General features: G+C 45.6%; 1 pseudogene; it reads right to left on the bottom strand.

Annotated features, from left to right (window-relative positions):
• Positions 1–849: 849 nt before the first annotated feature.
• On the bottom strand, positions 850–2,139 carry LOC108295399 (annotated as a pseudogene).
• Between the last annotated feature and the right edge of the window lie 7,642 nt (positions 2,140–9,781).

Genomic DNA, 9,781 nt, shown 5'->3' with positions numbered 1-9,781 from the left:
GATAGATGTGTGGAGAACTTGCCAAAAATGGACAGTGTGGGTTCTGTTCCAATTTTATTGAGTTGGTAACACTCTAGGAATGGCAACACCCTGGGACATAATAATATTCCTCAAGGTGTTATTGAACCAAACTGGGGTCCGCTTGCGCAGAGTAAGGCCAATTGTTTATACTGAGGTTTGTAGTGGGAGAAAGGAGGGCCTTTGTTTGTGGGGCACCAAGCAATGAGAGTCAGGTCGCTCATGCTTAACACTTGACCTCCCTGATGGCTTGTAAGTAAGAGCTTTGAAAGACAGGGGTGAATTTTGGGAAAGCATAAGTTATAGGCAAAATTGCAAATCAATATATAGAAGTTACACATTAGTTTTGCTCTAAAAGGGCAGGATATCTTAAAGCAGGGTCTTACAGGTCATCGGTAGATTGAAAGATTTTCTGATTGTAATTGGTTAAGGAAGAGAAGTTTGGTGTAAAATTTGGAGTCAGCAGAAAAGAATGTTAGCTGTGGCTCATAGGTATGACTTTCTCTAGGCCCCTCAGGAAAAAATTTAGAATGAAGAACAGAGTTCAGAGTTTAGTCCTCAGTTTCCCACTAACACATAAACTTCCTCATCTGATGTCTATGTGTTAGCAGGTCTGTTTGGCAGGGGTCTGGGTTTTTGGAGAACAACTCAGGGACCTATGTTAAGATGTTTAGTTTTTATAAGGAACCCTTCTGGGTGTTTTTTATAAGACATCCTATGATTTTAATATTTTTAGTTATTGTTTTAATCTATTTTTTGTTATTTATTTTTTTAACCTCCGAACTTTTTATTGCCCTCCTGCTCCCCAAAGGGTCCCCTGCTTCTGCTGGCTTAATGTCTCAGAACTTTGATATTATCGGTCTTAGATACCACTTTGCCATCCACTATCTGGCGGATGGTGGTCTTTTGGATGGTTTGCATGGAGTTGCTGTTGTCCAGGGCATCACCAAGATTGAAGTCCTCGCTATCTTCCAGCAGGCGGCAATAGGTGGCAATCTCAGCCTCCAGCTTGACCTTGATGTTCGGCAGGGCCTCATACTCCTGGGCCTGGTGCTGCCCCTCTGCCCAGGTCTGTGCCAGCTCTGACTCCATGTACAACAGGATCCCTTTGAGCTGCTCCATCTGCAGGGCGTAGCAGGCCTCCACCTCTCTCAGGCTGTTCTCCAAGCTGGTCTTCAGGTTTCTCATGGAGTCCAGTCAGTCTCCAAGGACTGGACTGTATGTCTCAGCTCCATGAGCATCATCTCAGCAGCTCCAACCTCAGTGGGCTGTGTGGTGACCACTGTGGTGCTCTCCTCACTCTGCTGAGACCAGTACTTGTCCACTTCCTCTCGTTTTTTCTGAGCCAGCTCATCATATTGGGCCTAGATGTCTGACATGGTCTTGGCGAGGTCCTGAGATTTAGGGGCATCTACCGTCACAGTCAACCCAGAGCTGGCAGTCTGGGCTTGTAGGCCTTTTACTTCTTCATGGTTCTTCTTCATGAAGAGCAGCTCCTCCTTGAGAGCCTTGATCTCTGTCTCCAGCTACAGCCTAATGACACTGGTGTCATCAGTGACCTTGTGGAGTCCATGGATGTCACTCTCCACAGGTTGGCACATGGCCAGCTCTGTTACATACTTGACTCTTAAAGTCATCAGCAGCAAGACAGGCATTGTTGATCTGCAGAATGATGCAGGCATTGTCCACAGTATTCGTGAAGATCTGAGCCCTCAGGCCCTTGATGGTCTTGAAGTAATAGCTCCAGTCTCTGACCTGGGGTCCCTTCTTCTCCAGGTGCTCCCAGATTTTGCTCTCCAGCTTCTGGTTCTCAGTTTCTAGGCTCCTCATTCTGTCCAGGTAAGAGGACAGGCGGTCGTTCAGGCTTTGCATGGTCTCATTCTCATTCTGGATGCCTTCTATTTTTGCCAGACCCCTGGCCATCCCCACAATCAGTGCCCCAGACCCCATGCCATCCCAGAAGCTGGCAGAGTGGAACATGGAGATCTGGGAACTAGAGCCCCCAGCACCTGCATAGATGCTGATTGTGCCACTGACTGGACAGGCACTGAAGCTGGGCACCTGGACAGAGCCCAGGGACCAGTAGTTGGTAGAGAAGGTGGAGCAAGTGGGGAAGCTCATGCCATCTGCGGAGGAGAGCAAGAGGACAGGGCTCGCCTGTAGTCCCAGCTACTTGGGAGGCTGAGGCAGGAGAATTGCATGAACCCAGGAGGCAGAGGTTGCGGTGAGCCGAGATCGCGCCATTGCACTCTAGCCTGGGTAATGAAAGCAAAACTCCGTCTCAAAAAAAAAAAAAAAAAAAAGTTTTATGGAAACCTCAGGACCTTAAGTGGGCTCCCTGCTGTGTTTTAAAAGCTGTGTGTTAAAACACAGAAGAGACTGGATATGGACCTGAGATGCTACAGTGACCTGTTTTTGAGATTTAGTGGTATCCGAAAGGAAAGGAAAATTAAATTTTAAAAAAAGTTATCTTACAAATAACTGACATCTTCACAGCATAAAATCATAAAATAACATAAAAATACGATATTTATGTATCTCATACTACATGCCAGACATTGTTCTCAATGTTCCACATGTGTCAGTTCATTTAGTTCTCACAAAACCACTTTCCTAATCATGCAAAAGGGTTACACATCTTGCCTGAAATCACAGCTAATTAGTGAATGAACCAGCCCCAGTAGACTGGCTTCACATGCTTGTTCCCAGCCACTGATTTATCACTGCTATGCTGTAGGGACAGGTGCAGAATCCTCATCCCTGGAGCTGTGCTGAGGCCCCAGGACACATCCCAGCTTTCAACTTGCATGGTTCCATCTAAGAAGCCACCTCACATGTAAAATAGTGTCCCTGACCAGAGGATGAACATGATGGGAGTGATCACTCAGGACGTGTGTGAAGGGTATGGGGCTTAGATACTCTGAAGAAACACCCCCACCATGTCTTGGGGCTGGGGTGGCAGCCTCAGCTGGGTCCATTCCTCTGCACAAACCACCTGGCCCTCCTTTTCCGCCCCCTGCCAGAGGCCACAAAGAGTACTAAGATGTAACGTTGTGCTGAAGCCACACATCTGGCTCTCTGGCGCCATCCCCACTCCATTTCCATTCATGATCTCCTCTACTTAAGAAATACCATGTTAGAAAATGAAGCATGGCACGGATAGAGTACACAGATACCAGGATGGTGGGCAGGCTGGCAGTGAAGAGTGCTCTTCTCCACTCACCCCTTGGACCATGCCAGCCAGTGTGAATTGAGCTCTCATTTGGTGCTAGACACTGGTCTAAGTACTTGTATGCATTAACTTATTAGACTTCACAGTAACCACTTACTGAGTTGGTGTGCTCTCTCTCTCTCTTTTTTTTTTTTTCTTATTTTACATATCAGAAACCTGGGGCACAAGAAGGTACAGTGATTTTTACAAGATCACAATGCTAGTTAGTGGAAGAGTCACAATTTGAACACTTTCAGAGCCCTTGCTCTTAACCACTAACCTGACTGAATGCCCTTGCCAAGAAGGATGTGATTAAGGTATGTGAACTTGCCCTGTAGAGCAGTGGTTCTCAGCCTGGCTGTACTTTAGAATCAGTGCAACTGCTTTCCAGAATACCAGTGGCCAGGCACTGCCTCCAGAAATTCTGCTCCCCTTGGTCCAGAATGGTATCTGAATGTCAGTATTTTTTATAGCTACCCTGTGGATTCTAATGCATTAGACTGGGAGTTGTTTGGTCATCCATGTAAAGTACATTCATTCTCTCTTTCATCCCTTTGGTCATCAAATGTCCTGTGTGCCATCATATAAGAAAACTAAATCCACTGCTGAAAAGAGTCCCACAGAGTTTTAGCCAATGTAGATATATGAACTTCTAGAAGAATAGACAATATAATCAAAACATTTACTTATATTTAAGCTTATTAATTAATTTAGTTATACATATACGTACATTTAAAATTATACATTACATACAGTAGTGATTTATTTTAGAAATGTTGCTTTTTTCCATTCTTATATTCACAAAACAATTTTTTTTCTTTTTTGAGATGAGTTTTACTCTTGTTGCCCGGGCTGGAGTGCATGATCTCAGCTCACTGCAACCTCTGCCTCCTGGGTTCAAGCGATTCTTCTGCCTCAGCCTCCTGAGTAGCTGGGATTATAGGCACCCGCCACCACGCTTGGCTAATTTTTTTTTGTAATTTTAATAGAGACAGAGTTTCACCATGTTGATCAGGCCAGTTTAGAACTCCTGACCTCAGGTGATCCACCCACCTCAGCCTCCCAAAGTGCTGGGATCACAGGCAGGGGCTAATGCGCCCACAAAACAATTTGATTAGACTTCTCACATGCGTCTACAATGTTCATGTCTTCATATCACTGAAGCCATAATTTGGTGTCATCTGCAAAGTTTTCTGGTACACACCACCCACAGTGTTGTTTATTGACTGAAATCAGCAGTTCTTTAATACAGGTGTGATGTGGTCGCTAGAAATTTTATCCCTATGTCACAAAAATATGCATTTGCATAACATCAGGGCCGTTGGTTAACCGTGTGTGTTGTGGGCAGGACTGGAGTCGCCTGGGTGGCTAGGTTTACCCCAGCTCTCTTCTGATTGATCTGTACTTTATTCTGATCTGTTGTTAGATATTTCAAATATTACCATGGCCTTCAATCATATTCTTGATTTTTACAATTTACCAACCCCTTGGTGTATTCCCCTTTAAACTGAACCTTAAATGGCATATTTATGACAGTCACACTTGTAAGTGTGAGGTCACACATGCAGTAATGATTGCCAAAATTGTATCAAATGTCTTTACCTCTTGTTTTATTTTTTTAAATGACTGTATCAGAGATGACCTCTAAGATGTTGTTTGGGGCAGTTTCTCCAGTGTTCTTGATTCAAAATAAGGTGACTGAGGATATGTTCCTGCATGTGAAATACTTTGTAAGGATTCTATTATAAGATGACTGATTTCCTCCAAAAAGTCATTCAGAGAAAGAGGGATCTCACCTTTCATTCAAGCATAGAGTTTTATTGAACATCAAATGATGAGGAAGTCATTGTTATTTATGTTTCTACACTCAAGGTGCTAAGAGGCATCACAGCTTCTACCTCCAATTTGAGTTCCTTTCCCTTCTTTTGGTATCCTCAGACTCTGAAAAGTGAGAGGCACAAGAGACGTCCTCCTCCTCACACCTCCACCCCTGCTCCCTCTCTGCCAGGTGTCTGCATTCTGCCAGCTCCCTGTCTCAGCAGGACTGTGATACAGTCAGGCAGCTTCTGGAAGTCACTGTGTTTGAACAAGGATAAGACAAACCTCCTTTAAGCTGCTTATTCTAAGTTGGGAATTGTTCCTCCTAGTCAATTGATACTGGAAATAATTACTTCTTAGAATCTTTGAAAACTGAATGTGTAAAGAGAAATTAAAATCTAATTAAATGGATGTAGGCAGTTCTGTCTGAGCTGACGACTCTAAAGCCACTGTGTGTTGAAGGTTACATTATCTCCCTGTCCCTGGGCACTTCAGGCTCTGCTTGGCTCTGAGCCCAGGGCTCCCTCTCCAACACCCTTTTGTCTGCCCTGTCCTGGGCCCAGAGGTCTCATTGTTCTTGGGCAGAAATGCTGGCTAAAATAGGCCATCAGGATGGGGGGTTGCTGAAGGGCTTCCTGCAGAGGATGGGGGTTCTCTTTCATCTTGAAGCTTCGGACAAGTGCTTCACAAAAGGGGTGCTTCTGGCATTGCAGCAGGATAGTTCTGTTTAGTGCATCTCTGGCAGGAGGAGGGGCCATGCCACCCAAGGGTGAGAGCCACTGCCTTGAGCCCACTCTATTCAGCCACCAGCATGTAGCTGGTAGCCAATAACAATGAGCCTGAGACCCTCAGCTTCAGTGTGACAACCTCATAGACAGTGCTGCCCCGCGTGTGGTCTGTGGTCACATTGCCAATCTTTCATGAGACCCCTGAGTAAGTAGCTAGAAGTTTTTATTGCCATTTGACATTGCCACATTTCCATTGCATCTTAAGGATCAGAAAAGCAGTCTGTAATGGACTGGAGGGAAAAAAAACATGGGCCGTCACCACAGATTGTTTGAGAAGTTCTGTTCTAGATGCTTTGGGCCTATTCTGGATTCTGTTCTTTCCAACTCTTGGTCCTCCACACTTGTGACCACAGACTTTGTCTTCATGTTTGAACATGATTTCTCTCGCTTTATTTGGTATGTGGATCTTTCCTCCTGTATTAGTTCAGTTTCATACTACTGATAAAAACATACCTGAGACTGGGCAATTTACAAAAGAAAGGTTTATTGGACTTATAGTTCCACGTGGCTGGGGAGACCTCACAATCATGGTGGAAGGTGAAAGGCATGTCTCACATGGCTGCAGACAAGAGAAGAACACTTTTACAGGGAAACTCCCCTTTATAAAACAGTCAGATCTTGTGAGACTTGTTCACTATCACAAGAACAGCATGGGAAAGACCTGCACCCATGATTCAGTTATCTCCCACTGGGTCCCTCAAACAACATGTGGGAATTATGGGAGCTTAAGATGAGATTTGGGAGGAGACACAGAGCCAAACCATATCATTCCACCTCTAGCTCCTCTCAAATCTCATATCTTTATATTTCAAAACCAATAATGCCTTCCCAACAGTCCCCCAAAGTCTTAACTGATTTCAGCATTAACTCAGAAGTCCACAGTCCAAACTCTCATCTGAGACAAAGTAAGTCCCTTCCGCCTATAACCATATAAAATCAAAAGCAAATTAGTTACTTCCTAGACACAGTGGGGGTACAGGCATTGGGTAAAAACAGCCATTCCAAATGGGAGAAATTGGACAAAACCAAGGGTCTACAGGCCCCATGTAAGTCCCAAATCCAGCAGGGCAGTCAAATCTTAAAGCTACAAAATGATCTCCTTTGACTCCATATCTCATATCCAGGTCACACTGATGCAAGAGGTGGGCTCCCATAGTCTTGGGCATCTCCACCCCTGTGGCTTTGCAGGATACAACCTCCCTACCAGCTGCTCTCACAGGCTTGCATTGCATGTCTGTGGCTTTTCCAGGCAAAAAATGCAAGCTATTGATAGAACTACCATTCTGGAATCTGTAGGATAATGACCCTCTTCTCACAGGACCACTAGGCGGTGCCCCAGTAGGAACTCTGTGTGGGGGCTCCTACCCACCTTTTCCTTCCACACTGGCCTAGCAGAGGTTCTCCATGAGGGCCCCGCCCCTGCAGCAAACTTCTGCCTGGAAATCCAGGCATTTCTATACATCCTCTGAAATCTAGGTAGAGGTTCCCAAACCCTGTTCTTGAATTCTGTACACTTGCAGGCTCAAGACCATGTGGAAGCTGCCAAGTCTTGGGGTTGCAACCTCTGAAGTGATGGCCCAAGCTCTTTGTTGGTCCATCAGCCAAGGTTGGAGCAGCTGGGACACAGGGCACCAAGTTCCTAGACTGCACACAGCATGGAGATCCTAGGCCCTGCCCAGGAAATCACTCTTTCCTCCTAGGGCTGTGATGGGAGGTACTGCTGTGAAGACCTCTGACATGCCCTGGAGAGAGACATTTTCTGCATTGTGTTGGTGTTTGGCTCCTCATTACTTATGCAAATTTCTGCAGCTGGCTTGAATTTCTCCTTAGAAAATGGGATTTTATATCTTATAACATTGTCAGTATGCAAATATTCTGAAGTTTTATGCTCTGCTTCCCTTATGAAGCTGAATGAATGCCTTTAACAGCACCCAAGTCACCTCTTGAATGCTCTGCTGCTTAGAAATTTCTTCTACCAGATATCCTAAATCATCTCTTTCAAGTTCAAAGTTTCATACATCTCTAGGGCAGGGGCAAAATGGGGCCAGTCTCTTTGCTAAAACATAACAAGAGCAACGTTTGCTCCAGTTCCCAACAACTTCCTCATTTCCACCTGAGACCACCTCAGCCTGGACTTTATTATCCAGGTCACTACCAGCATTTTGGGCAAAACCATTCAACAACTCTCTAGAAAGTTCCAAACTTTCCCACATTTTCCAGTCTTCTTCTGAGCCCTCCAAACTGTTCCATCCCCTGCCTGTTACCCAACTCCAAAGTGGCTTCCACATTTTCAGGTATCTTTTCCATAGCACCCCACTCTACTGGTACCAATTTACTGTATTAGTCCATTTTCACACTGCTGATAAAGACATACCAGAGATGGGGCAATTTATAAAAGAGAGAGGTTTACTGGACTTACAATTCCACATGGCTGGGAAGGAATCATGGAAGTAGGTGAAAGGCACATCTCATACAGCAGCAGACAAGAGAATAACACTTGTGCAGGGAAATCCTCCTTTTTAAAACAATCAGATCTCATGAGACTTATTCATTATCATGAGAACAACACAAGAAAGACTTACCTTTATGATTCCATTATCCCCCACCAGGTCCCTCTCACAACCAGTGGGAATTATGGGAGCTACAAGATTTGGGTAGGGACAGAGATCCAAACCATATCACCTCCCCTGGCCACATTCTTCCACTGAGGCATTTTTGGTGGCAGGAAACAGAGACTCATTCACATCACCTTGAGAAAAGATGGAGTGAGATGGGGACTGCCGGGACTCACGTAGAGAGAAGGTGGATGTGTGTATTAGGGTTCTCTAGAGGGACAGAAGTAATGGAATATATATATATATATATATATATATATATATATGTGTGTGTGTGTGTGTGTGTGTGTGAGAGAGAGAGAGAGAGAGAGAGAGTGTGTGTGTTTATTAAGTATTAACTCATACTATCACAAGGTCCCACAATAGGTCGTCTGCAGGCTGAGGAGCAAAGAGAGCCAGTCTGAGTTCCAAAACTGAAAAACCTGGAGTCTGATGTTCAGGGGCAGGAACCATACAGCACAGGAGAAAGATGTAGGCTGGGAAGCCAGGCCAGTCTCTCTTTTCCCATTTTTCTGCCTGCTTATATTCTAGCTGCGCTGGCAGCTGATTAGATGGTGCCCACCCAGATTAAGGGTGGGTCTGCCTTTCCCAGCCTACTGACTCAAATGTTAATCTCCTTCAGCAACACCCTTACAGACACACCCAGGACCAATACTTGGTATCCTTCAATCCAGTCAAGTTGACATTCAGTATTAACCATCACAGTGTGTGTCTGTGAGTGCTGACCAGGAAGGTGAGAGCAGGGAGCACCTGCTGGCCTCAGCTCTCTCCTCTAAGCATCCCTATGCTTTGTCCCATCCTCCTCCATGCCCCAGCTGCCTCCTTGTATGCTCTGTGCATGGTTTCTGGTCTTCTCCACTCTGCCCTGCTTGACCCTTCTTGGCCTTTTCCAGCCTCATGACCTCAGCAATACCTGCCAACAGCCCCAGCTGAAACATTCTCTAGGTGAAGGTAACAGGAGAGGGAATCTGATGGGCTCTAGCCACCTTTCCCTGCCAGGCCTCAGTCCAAATAGGTTCATGAATCGGCTGAACTTGAGCTAGGTGCCCTTGTCTGGGCCTATTGGTTTTCTCAGAAGTGGGAGGGGAACAGAGCCACTTGGTCAAATGCAGACCCCTAACCAGCAGGGTCTGCAGAGGGGCAGTTTCCCTGGGCTCAGTCTGGGGTCAGCCTGGGCTCAGTCTGTCAAAAACACCCTTGATTCATTCTCCTAGTACCCAAGCTGGGTAATGTCAGACAGTCTGACTGACTCCCTGCCTGCCCCAGTCCTTGTGAGAGGAGGTACTGGCAGGTACTGGACTCCTGCAGGGGTATCACCTATCAGATTTTGT

The sequence above is a fragment of the Cebus imitator genome, unplaced genomic scaffold, assembly GCF_001604975.1.
Source record: "Cebus imitator isolate Cc_AM_T3 unplaced genomic scaffold, Cebus_imitator-1.0 Scaffold637, whole genome shotgun sequence".
NCBI classification, from domain to species: domain Eukaryota; kingdom Metazoa; phylum Chordata; class Mammalia; order Primates; family Cebidae; genus Cebus; species Cebus imitator.
The sequence above is the reverse complement of the archived record's forward strand: the minus strand, read 5'-3'. Positions and strand labels throughout refer to the sequence as shown.